This window comes from Mirounga leonina, unplaced genomic scaffold, assembly GCF_011800145.1.
Source record: "Mirounga leonina isolate KUSES-001 unplaced genomic scaffold, KU_Mleo_1.0 Mir_82, whole genome shotgun sequence".
NCBI classification, from domain to species: Eukaryota; Metazoa; Chordata; class Mammalia; order Carnivora; family Phocidae; genus Mirounga; species Mirounga leonina.
The window spans coordinates 26921232-26931563 of record NW_023270825.1 but is presented as its reverse complement, the minus strand read 5'-3'; positions in this window follow the sequence as shown (position 1 = coordinate 26931563).

Genomic DNA, 10332 nt, shown 5'->3' with positions numbered 1-10332 from the left:
CTCGGGATCATGACCTGAGCCGAAGGCGCCCCTCTCATTTGATTCTTATAGTAGCCTACAGTAACCCTATGAAGTCTATGTCCCCATTTTACAGATAAAGACACTGGGGCCTGAGAAAGTTACAAGTGCCCAAAGGCACCCAGCTGGTGAGTGGTGAGCTGGACGCACACCCTGGAAGCCTGACTCCCAAGTCACTGGGAGCTGGTGTCCCTCTGTGTCTGCTTCCATTTATTGAGTGCTTGCTTTGTCCTGAACGCTGTGCCAAGTGCTTCAGATGCCTTATCTCACTCAAGCCATCCTCTTGCACACGGCGGGGATGATTGCAGCTCAGAAAGGTTAAATAGGTTTCCTGAGGTCACACAGCTGGAGAGTGGCAGAGCCCCATTGGACCCAGGTCGGTCTGATGGGAACTCCTCCTGGCCTGAACAGCACCAGGTTCTCAGGCTGGCTGCAGGGGTGGGGGCCTGAAGCTGGTTAACAGGGGGCTCTGAAGTGCTTGGGAAGATGCCTTGCAAACCCTTAAAAGAAGGCCAAAGGCTGGGGCGCCTGGGTGGCTCAGATGGTTAAGCATCTGCCCTCGGCTCAGGTCATGATTCCAGGGTCCTGGGATCGAGCCCCACATCGAGCCCCACATCGAGCCCCACATCGGGCTCCTGGCTCAGCAGGGAGCCTGCTTCTCCTTCTTCCTCTGCCTCTCTCCCTGCTCATGCTCTCTCTCTCTGTATCTCTGTGTCTCAAATGAATAAATAAAATCTTAAAAAAAAAAAAAAAAGGAGGCCAAAGGGAGGGACAGTGTGATGATGTGTGCCCTGGAGTTCGAGCACATCCTTGGGATGGGGCCCTGTGGAATAATAACTATGATTTACTGCAGCCCCACATGAATGAGCCAGGTGTTTCATATGCTTCATCTCAAAACTGTGCAATGACCAGTGGAACTGCTATTGTTATTTCCCATTTTTCAGATGAAGAAACAGGCTCAGAAAGGTTAAGTAACTTGCCCAAGATTAAACAGTGATGGGGACAAGAATTGAACCCAAGTTTAATTGAATTCATAGCCTGGGCTCACACTACACATTTCAGAGCCTACCTGCATGCAGAGGGGCTGTGATAAGCCGTGTGGGTGTGATAGTGTGGAGGACCTAGTCTTGAGTAGGTTAAAATTGAGGCCTCAGTGAAGGGAATGGGAAATGGGAGCTTTACGAAAAGATAAAGAGATTTGGGGTGATTTAGCAGCCCAGGGTGCCTGCCTAGAAAACCTCAAGGTCTGGATTCATAGAAATACAGAGCCATTGCACGGATGCTCAGCTCAGGACCACTATCTCTCAGTGAACAAGAAGATGACTTCTAAACCGAAAAGATGAAAGCAAGATCTCCTTGGTAAGGCAGAGGATTAAATATAAATGATTAAAAGCCAGGGAAAAGGTGAAATCTTTAAGACTAGGCGCTAGGTCATCCCCTCGTCAGATAAAGGTAAACCATTGTGCAAACTGTGGGGGGCTGTGACTGTGGGGGTTGTTTGTGGACAGCTTGAGGCTGGATTTGATGATCTCTGGCCTAGTGTCATGGCTACAGCTTACTGCATCTGACAGTAAAGAGCGAAAGCCAGGGGTCAGGGGAGGGGAGGGGGGAGAGGCCGGCAGAGTCAGAGTAGAGGGGAAAAATGAGAACTTAGCTTTCTTTGCTTCAGTTTGCCTCTTCAGGAAGCTAACACAATTGATTATCCTTTCTCCTCTGCCTTCATCTGCTCCTAACCCCTGATCCTTCCTAATGGCACTTAAACATATTGTAGTCTTTCTCACTTAAAAAAAAATCAATTGTGATGATTGTAAAACCCGGCTCTAAATACTTTGATACTCCTCCCTTCGAGAGGTTGTGGGGGGGGTCTATGTCCCTCCTCTCTAATCTGAGTGGACTTGTGACAGTCGCCTCAACCACCGAGCACAGCAGAAGTGATGCGGTGTGACTTCAGAGACCAGGTTATAAAAGGCCATGCATCTTTCACCTTTTCACTCAAACACTCACTCTCCAAACCCCAAACCACCCTGTACGTAGCTGGACTACTCTGAGGTTGTCACGCTGGAGAGGCCACATGCATAGGAGCTCTGGATGATGGAACCTGCTGAGCCCAGCCTTCCAGTCCTGGCAAGATGTCAGACATAAGAGTGAAGCCATCTTGGGCTCTTCAAACCAGCCCATCTGTTAATTAAATACCACCGGGGGACTTCTGTCCATGCCGCATGGAGTGGAATAATTACACCACTCAACCCTGGATGAATTTCTGACCCTCCAGGTCATGAGGTATAATAAAATGTCTTTAGTTAAAAAAAAAAAAAGCTTCCTTAGTTTTAGCTACTAAGTTTTGTGGGGTAGTTAGGCAGCAAAAGATACCTGGAACATCTTTCCTCGGCGCCATTTCCCTCCTACAGCTCTTGTCCTCTCTCTCCTTCACCTCACAGCTGCACAGTTTCTCAGAAGCATCATCTCCACTCACATCAGAATCCTTTGGCTCTCAGCTCATAAGTCACTTCCTCAGGGAGCTGGCCCTACATCCTCAGGCTAGATTCAGGCTCCTTGGTTATCTGCTCTCAAAGCTCCAGCTCATTTCAAAGAGCTTATTACAGTCTCTGTTTCTATATGTGTGATTTGATTAGCGTCTTTCTCCCTCACCAGACTGTGAGCTTCAAGAAGGTGGGGACTGGGTCTCCCTCATCCCTGCAGCCCCTTACCTGGTATATAGTAGGCACTCAGGAAACAGTTGATCTCAGGAATAAATGAGTGAATTAGTGAATGAGGGGGCTAGGTGTGCTAAGGCTCCCCCATAAGAAAATACTTTGCAGGGTCTGGGATGGATGGAGCCCATCTGCACAATTTCTTGAGCAGTAACTTCAGACCAGCTTGTTGCTCAGTCGGAAGAGCATGTGACTCTTGATCTTGGGGCCGTGAGCTCGAGCCCCACGTTGAGTGTAGAGATTACTTAAATAAATACAACTTAAAAAAATTTAATGGAGAGACTGGATAACAGAACGGACACAGTTAAAGACTAACTTTTTCATGTGAAAGAAAAAGTTAATGAAATTCCCCAAGACACAGAGCAGAAAGACAAAAAGATGGAGCATATGGAAGAAAGGTGAGAGACAGGGAGGAGAATCTCAGAGGTCCAACATCCATCTAATAGGAATTTCAGAAAGACACAACAGAGAGACTGGACAGGAATAATAATGAAAGGAATAGAAACAGGAAGTGTTTCCTGAGCTGGAAAAAAAAAAAAAAGAATATTTAGGTTGAAAAGGCCCACCAAGTACCAACCTAGTAAAATGAAACACACACCCTCCACAAGGAAGAGCAGGATGGGAAGGAGAAATGGAGGAGTTGGGTCTTAAAGTGCCTATGGGATGCTAGGGCAGAAACTCCAGCTCGCAATTAGATGTATGCAGTTGAAACCCTGGGTCAGTCAAGACTGGAGGGAGACTTGAGAATTGTCAAAGGACCTATGAAGAAAAACAGGAGAGGAGAGGGTGAAAGAGGGAACCCAGGAAAGAGAGATAATACAGCTGGAACACTTCTCAGCTCCTAGGGGAGGCTTCCTAGGCACTTCCTGGGAACATCAGTCTGCCTTTTCTAGTATCTGCTGCCACCCTGGCCTCCCATGGGCTAAACCGGCCTCTCCCTCAGAGCATAATCCATTGGCCTGGGGATGGGTTTGTAGCTGACAAAGGTGAAAATTGCTGGGAGGATTGGGAGAGTGGCACCACTCCTCAAATTAGTCCATTTTCAGGCAGAAACCAAATCTTTATTCTTGCTGAAACAACCTGTCTCTTCACGGAAGCAGCTCGTTCCCAACCACTTAGAAGCAAACAGTGTATCTAATGGCGGAAGATAACACATGTAATGGAGAGGTAGAGCATCAGATCCTCACTCCCTGCTCGGTTTGCTTGGGGGAGGGGGTGGTAGGTGCTGGTGGCCACCGCAGGCAGGAGGGAGAGGAGAGAATAAGGGAGGAGTAAAGAGAAGAGAGAAGCTGAGTACAAAGAGCGGGGATGAGATCAGTCTTTATTGTCCCCCACCTTGTGGCAGAGGGTACCTTGCTCCAGGCAGGATGCCCACCAAGCCCCCGAGAAGAAAAAGGGGTTAGAAAATGCCAACGGTTTAGAGAACTGGGATGTTTCTTCTACTTTCTCCCTGGAATGGTGTCACTTTAGGACTGCAAGTCTCTCTAGGATACAAAGATGAATTGGCCTTTGAACTTGAAGGTAATTAATACTGTGCAAATGTCTCTAGATATTACCTTATTCTCTGCCTCTGTCATTTTGTGTGTGAAGGGGAAGGGGCTTGCATATGTGTATTTCAATGTTTCAGTCTCACACGAATGCGTGCGCACACACACACACACACACACACGACATTTCTTAATGACCATGTGACAGTTATCTCTTCCTCTTCCTTAGATCCCCCCCTTGCCCCCAGCCTCTAGCCCAGATAACCAAGATCACCTAATCACGGCCAGAGTTGACTTTCTTCTTCCCTTTGAGGCATTGCGGAGGGGGTCAGAGTAGAGCCTCCCCAGGGAGCCGACAGGAGGGGAACACAAGGAGTAGCCAGTGGGTAGTTTTCCCTGATGTGTCTGCCTGGGATACCAGAGACTTCCTGCAATCTGAAAACTCAGGGGGTGGGGCATCTACCCAAATAGCTGCAGAAGGTGGGGTGGTGCATTGTTCTAGCCCCAGTAGGAGGCCAGCACCCCCACAGACCAGTCTTGCAGAAAATAAAGCCCCTTGCTATGCTTGCTGCGCTGTGGCTGCCATCACTTTGTTATGAGGGTTAGTGATTGTCCATTAACTCTGGAGAGCTGATTTTGCCAGTGCTGCACCAACAGCTGGGAGCCAGAAAGTGCTGACATGGGGGGGGCACTTGGCGGTTGATCCCCCACCCTGGTTGGGCGCTTGCAGGGTAAGTCAGGGAGGTCACTGGCATGGCTTACTCAGCTCTAACCAAGTGCCAATTAGCTAAGGTTTTTCTGAACATTGGCCGGGCCTGCCACAGTTGAGGAAAATTACTGTCAGGGAAGCTCATTTAGTTTTTCTATTAAAAAAAGCTCTCCCCAGAGATGGATCTTTCCTGACTGTCCCTTCCTCCAGTCTTCTTAGGAGAGGGGATCCAGCCAGGCAGGGTACCTGGGAGGAGATGGCCAAGAGTTGGGTCCCTGGCCTTTGGCTAATCACAAGGGATGTTAAGGGGGAGTGCTTTCCTGGCCTCTTGGGCTGGAGGCAAGGGCCTCTGGCTCAGCAACTCTATACACACTCGTGGCTTTCTCAGGAAAATAAGAGAGAGGGGGGATCTTAAGGAAACATCAGACATAGAAATGGCTTTTTCAGATTCCTATTGCTCCCTTCCACTCCATTCATAAAATCCAGTTCTTTGCTGAAAAGACCTTAACTTACTCTGAAAACCAGGTTAATGAAGCTGGTATGCTGTGTTCAAGAACTGAGGGATTTGTGGTCTCAGGATGGCCCTCAAAGAGCCTCACGGAACATCAGGAATGTTAGAACTCATCTAGCCCAACCCTCTTTTACAGATGAGAAAACTGAAGCCTATAGAGGGGAAGGGGCCTGCCTGAGTCAGTGGCGGATCTGGGGCCAGAATATGGGGCTCCTGACTTCTAGTCAAATGCTTTTATTCAGAAATATTTTAACACTCTATTCTCTTATTTTACACCCAATTACTGAGTCCTTACTATCTTCCAAGTGCTATGGGGGAGGGGAGGTGTGCAGGGAGGCAAAGAGATGAAAACAACACAATCCTTGCCTTCCAGGAGCTGTTTCCCTAGATCTAAGATTCTTGGGGAAACAAAACAAAACAAAACACCAAAACTGTGAGTCAGACTCTCACCCTATATTATCTTCTATAGGTGATGATGAAAGAGAAGCGGGGAGGGAACCCTTTTGGCTCCTCAAGATTTATAAGTTGGTTTCACTGACTGCGACCCCAGGGAGGCCAAGGACAAAGGAAGCCATGGCTTGGCGGGGAGAAAGGGGGTAGGGGTAACAATGATCAGGTCACTGCCAGCAGGCCTGGCTGGTGATGGGAACAGTGATAGCAGCTCACAGTGGCATGGCGACCTACAGATGACAAGCCTTCAGTCAGGTACATTGCTTCATTGAGTGCCAAGGCAGTTCCCTGAAGTGAGAGCAGCAGCTACCTTAACCCCACTTTATAGATGAGGAAACCGAGGCTCAAAGGCTCAGAGAATTCAGGTAACTGGCCTCAAGCTGATACATGCCAGGGCCCAGCCAAGAATTCCTAGTCCAGTGCTCTTTCTATCGCTGGGGGGTGGGGGTGGGGTGGGGAAGTTGTGCTGGGTTGAAAAGATGGGGAGAAAGCAGTGGTCAGCCACAGTGATAGGCCGATCTTCCTCTACGCAGTTTTATTTTGATCACTACGTTCTGCCACTCAGAGAACTCTGCTCTGAAGAATTGGAAGCACTTTGCAGGCCTGAATGAGCTCATTCAGGACACTCTTGCCAGAAAGAGGGAGGACTCCAAATGGAGGCTCTGTCTAGGGTGACCAGCATTTAGGCACATAATTGAAAACAAGGCTCAGGTTTCCCCACTCTTTGCCCTCATGCACCAAGCAGTATAATGCAAAACCAGCCTCCTTCCATTAGAGTCAAGAGGGCCACGGGAAAAAATAAAGGTATTTTCTGGTACCTCCTTCCTTCCCTGGAGAAATGGGCTAATCGGTCCTAAGGGGCCTGGCTCATCCTTGGCCCAAGGGCCATTTCCAGGGCAAAGAAATCTTGAGGGTGGAGCAGGGGTGGGAGGAGGACCACAGCCACTCCAGTCACCCTGATGAGCAGGCTTGGGGAAGAGAAGGATGCTTAGGGAAGCTGGCTCAGATTTCCCTAGTGAGCAAAACCATGGTGGGGACTGGAGCACAGGAGTCCCGGATACTCTCCTTATCGTTCCTTGTGGGCAGAGTGTCTTAAGAGCTGCCTCAGCTTGGGGTCAGGCCTGGTGGTGTGGGGTCAGGGTGCCCAGGTGCCTACCTGGGCCCCAGTCCCTCAGGCCCCTCCCAGCATCCCCAGCGTGTAGGGTGAGGGGTAGGGATAGACTTGGCGCGATCTCTGGCGGAGCGCAAGGTGCAGTCAGCAGGGAGGCTGAACCCGAACCCCCTTCCCTGAGAGGGGTCCCACTACCCTCCCCAGCTCGATCCAGCCTTGGCGCCTAGCTCTGGGTTCCCGCTGCGCCCCCAGACGGCCCCTTACCTGTCCCGCCGAGGACGGTCCCGCCTCCTCCGCGGGGCTCGGGGGCCCAGCATGGGCCGGTGAACGACGGCGCCCCCGCCTTGCGGCCGCGGTGGATATCCCAGGAGGGTGCTGCTGCTCTCGGCCCCGGGTCCCTGCCGCCGCCGCCGCCGCCGCCGCCGCCGCTTCAGCACCGCGGACAGCTCCCGCCCGCCGCCCGCCGCCGCCGCCTGCCCCGCCCGGCGCGGTCCCGGGAGCCCCGCATCCTGGCCCGGCCCCGCCGCCGCCACGCAGCCCTCAGCCCGGCCCGAAGCGGCTCCGCGCCGACTTGAGAGAGCAGCGAGGAGGATCCCGCTCCTCCCTGCCTCCCGCCGCCGCCGCCTCTTTCTCCCCTCCGTGCTCCCTTCCACGCTCCGGAATCAGCCCACCAGGCACTCCGGACCCAGCTCCGGGGCGGGGCGGGGCGGGGCGGGAAGTCAGGGGAACCCAGAGGAGGCGGCGGAGCGAGGGGCGCGCAGCTGGAAAGGGCTCTCTGTTTCCTGGAGCCGAGCTCCCTTTCCCAGCCCTTCTCCTTACCCTACTTCCCCTTTCCCCCAGAAGCGATGGGCCCTCGGGCTTCTTGAAGTATTCTGAAGCCCCTAGGTGCCCAAGCCCTGAGTTTTAATATTAAGCTAAAAAGAAAACAAACAAACAAACAAGTAAACAAAAAGCATTTATTGAGCGCCTACTATATACCAGACCCCATGCCAGGTTTTTATGTTTTCAACCAGTATAATCTCGTGTAATTTTCTTAACAGTTTTATGAAGCAATATAATCTGACCCCTCACCCCCTCACACCGCCCCCCCATTTCATACATGAAACGCTGGGCTCACAGATTAAATCTCCTGATTTGGAGACAACAGCACTCTGCTGGCAAATGCACAGGCTTTAAAGACCATGGGCCTAAGATTTGGTCCTAGTGTCCCACTTACTAACTGTATAACCTTGAGCAAGTGAACCTCTGGAAGCCTTGGGTTTTTCTCATCTGCAAAATGGGGGAGCTGTATCCATTTCATAGGGGTCATATGAGGACAAAGTGAGATGACATATGTGACACATTGGTCCCAAATAGGCCCTCAGTTGGTATGCATTCTCCTCAGTTCTCCCAGAGGGAGATCTGAGATCTGAGCCCAGGGCTTCTGTCTGCTTTGTCTCCCCCACTGTGCTGCTTTTTATCTGCCCCCCTCCACCCTGGTTTCCTTTCTTTTCTTCTTCTTCTTCTTCTTTTTATTCATGAGGATACCCTCATCTTGAGTGTTATGAGTGGATGAGGCTATTTTCCAAGCCCCCTATCAGGTCTTGAGTCTCATCACAGTACCAGGAGCTTGGGAGGGGAGAGTATTTTCATTTTCTGAAGGCAAATAGGGGCAAAGCAAACCCCAGAGCAGACTGAAGTGGGGGCTGGGGGTGGAAGGAGGCACTGGGGACCAGGCTCTGGCAGTGGGAGCCGTCTCTCCCCCCATCCAAGGATGTCATAGCACACTGAATGGTGAGCTCCAGGATCCCCTTGCTCATACATGACATGGGGTATCTGGAGCAGTTCCCTTTAGTGCCCAGCATGCACTGTAGGAGCTAGGAGCCCCCATCCTGGAATTGGGGTCTCCTTCTCTCCGCTGGACAGAGAACTCCCTAAACCTTGTGCTGGGTCTCAGGGCTGGGCTGATATTGGTGTTTAACCTGTGGGGTACTAAATGTATTCTTGCTCTTCGTGCCCCTGCCCCAGTAGAGTGGAGGCCCTGAGGCTAGGAAGGCTCTTGGACCCCGCATCTCGGGCCCATAAAGCATCTGCACAGACATTCTCCTTCTTCCCCCCACCCAAGACGTTGTCCCTTGAGTCTGTGCACCCTCGTGCATCTTTGCCCCCTCCTGGTCCTTCTCTCACAGGGTCTTATGGCCCCCTACTTGGCCTTGGCTTCCCTCTGCTTCTTCCCTCCCTACCCTGGCTTTGCTCCATGCCTGGGCTGCATACTGAATTACTAATCAAAAGGATAATAAAAAAGCCAGTGAAGCAAAAGCAGCATATAAATTCCAAATACTAACGTTGATAATTATATGCTGTTGCCCGGAGGGAAAACTTGTGGAGTGGCCATTGGTGTTGTGTCAAGGCCCCTGGGCCTGGGCACTTTCAAAGGACCTAGGTTCTAGTCTGGTTTTTGTCATGAATTGGCACAGCCCCATCTCCATGGACTTTTGCGTACTCAGGATTCTGAGCTTCCTCAGCAGCTTTGAAGACACTGCAGGGGCAGTCAGCACCACGTGAAATGTGTGACAGAGAACACGGGCTCATGCAGCAGTTAAGTGTTTCTTTTAGGGAGATGACCCTCACAAGGTATAGGGGGTGGTTCAGGAACTGCAGAATCTACAATTATACAAAGTTTTCATTCCCTGTTCCTCTCCCTTCTTTTCTCCCTCCCTCTTTTCTCCATCAGGCACGTCCTGCTATGTAATGAAGGTCTGCTCCCCTGCTAGACCCTGAGAATACAAAGTATAAGCTATAGTCTGGGTCCTTGAAGGAGCTGCCATGAAGGGTGGTAAGGTAGATAAACACGTTAACCAGCAATGCCAGCACAGGGAAATAAATGCTATCATAGGGTGAGTGAAAGGTATACAGAGAAGGAAACAATTAACTTTCCCTGGGGAAGTCCCAGCAGGCTTCCTGGAGGCGGTGACATTTGAGCTGAGTTTTATTAAACAATGAAACATTCACCAGGAGGGCCAGGAGAGGAGGAAATTCTGGGTAGAAAGTCTGGAGAGAAGAGATGAGGCTGGAGGACTGGCAAGGAAGCTACAGCAGAGTCTAGGAAAGAGATGGTGAGAACTTGACCAAGGCAGAGTCAGTGGGATGGGGAACAGGGGATGGGTTTGAGACACTTCTGGGGGAGAACAGAGAAGAGAGATTGGTTGTGAGGAAGGGGGTGAGGCCTCAAGGGCAATATTGGGGCCTCCTGCTTCTGGGTATCTGATTCTACTACCTAGAATTGGGCATTGGGAGGGGAGCAAACTCTGCTTACCCTGGGTAATGTCGCTGAGGGCCATAAACTCCTCAGTTTC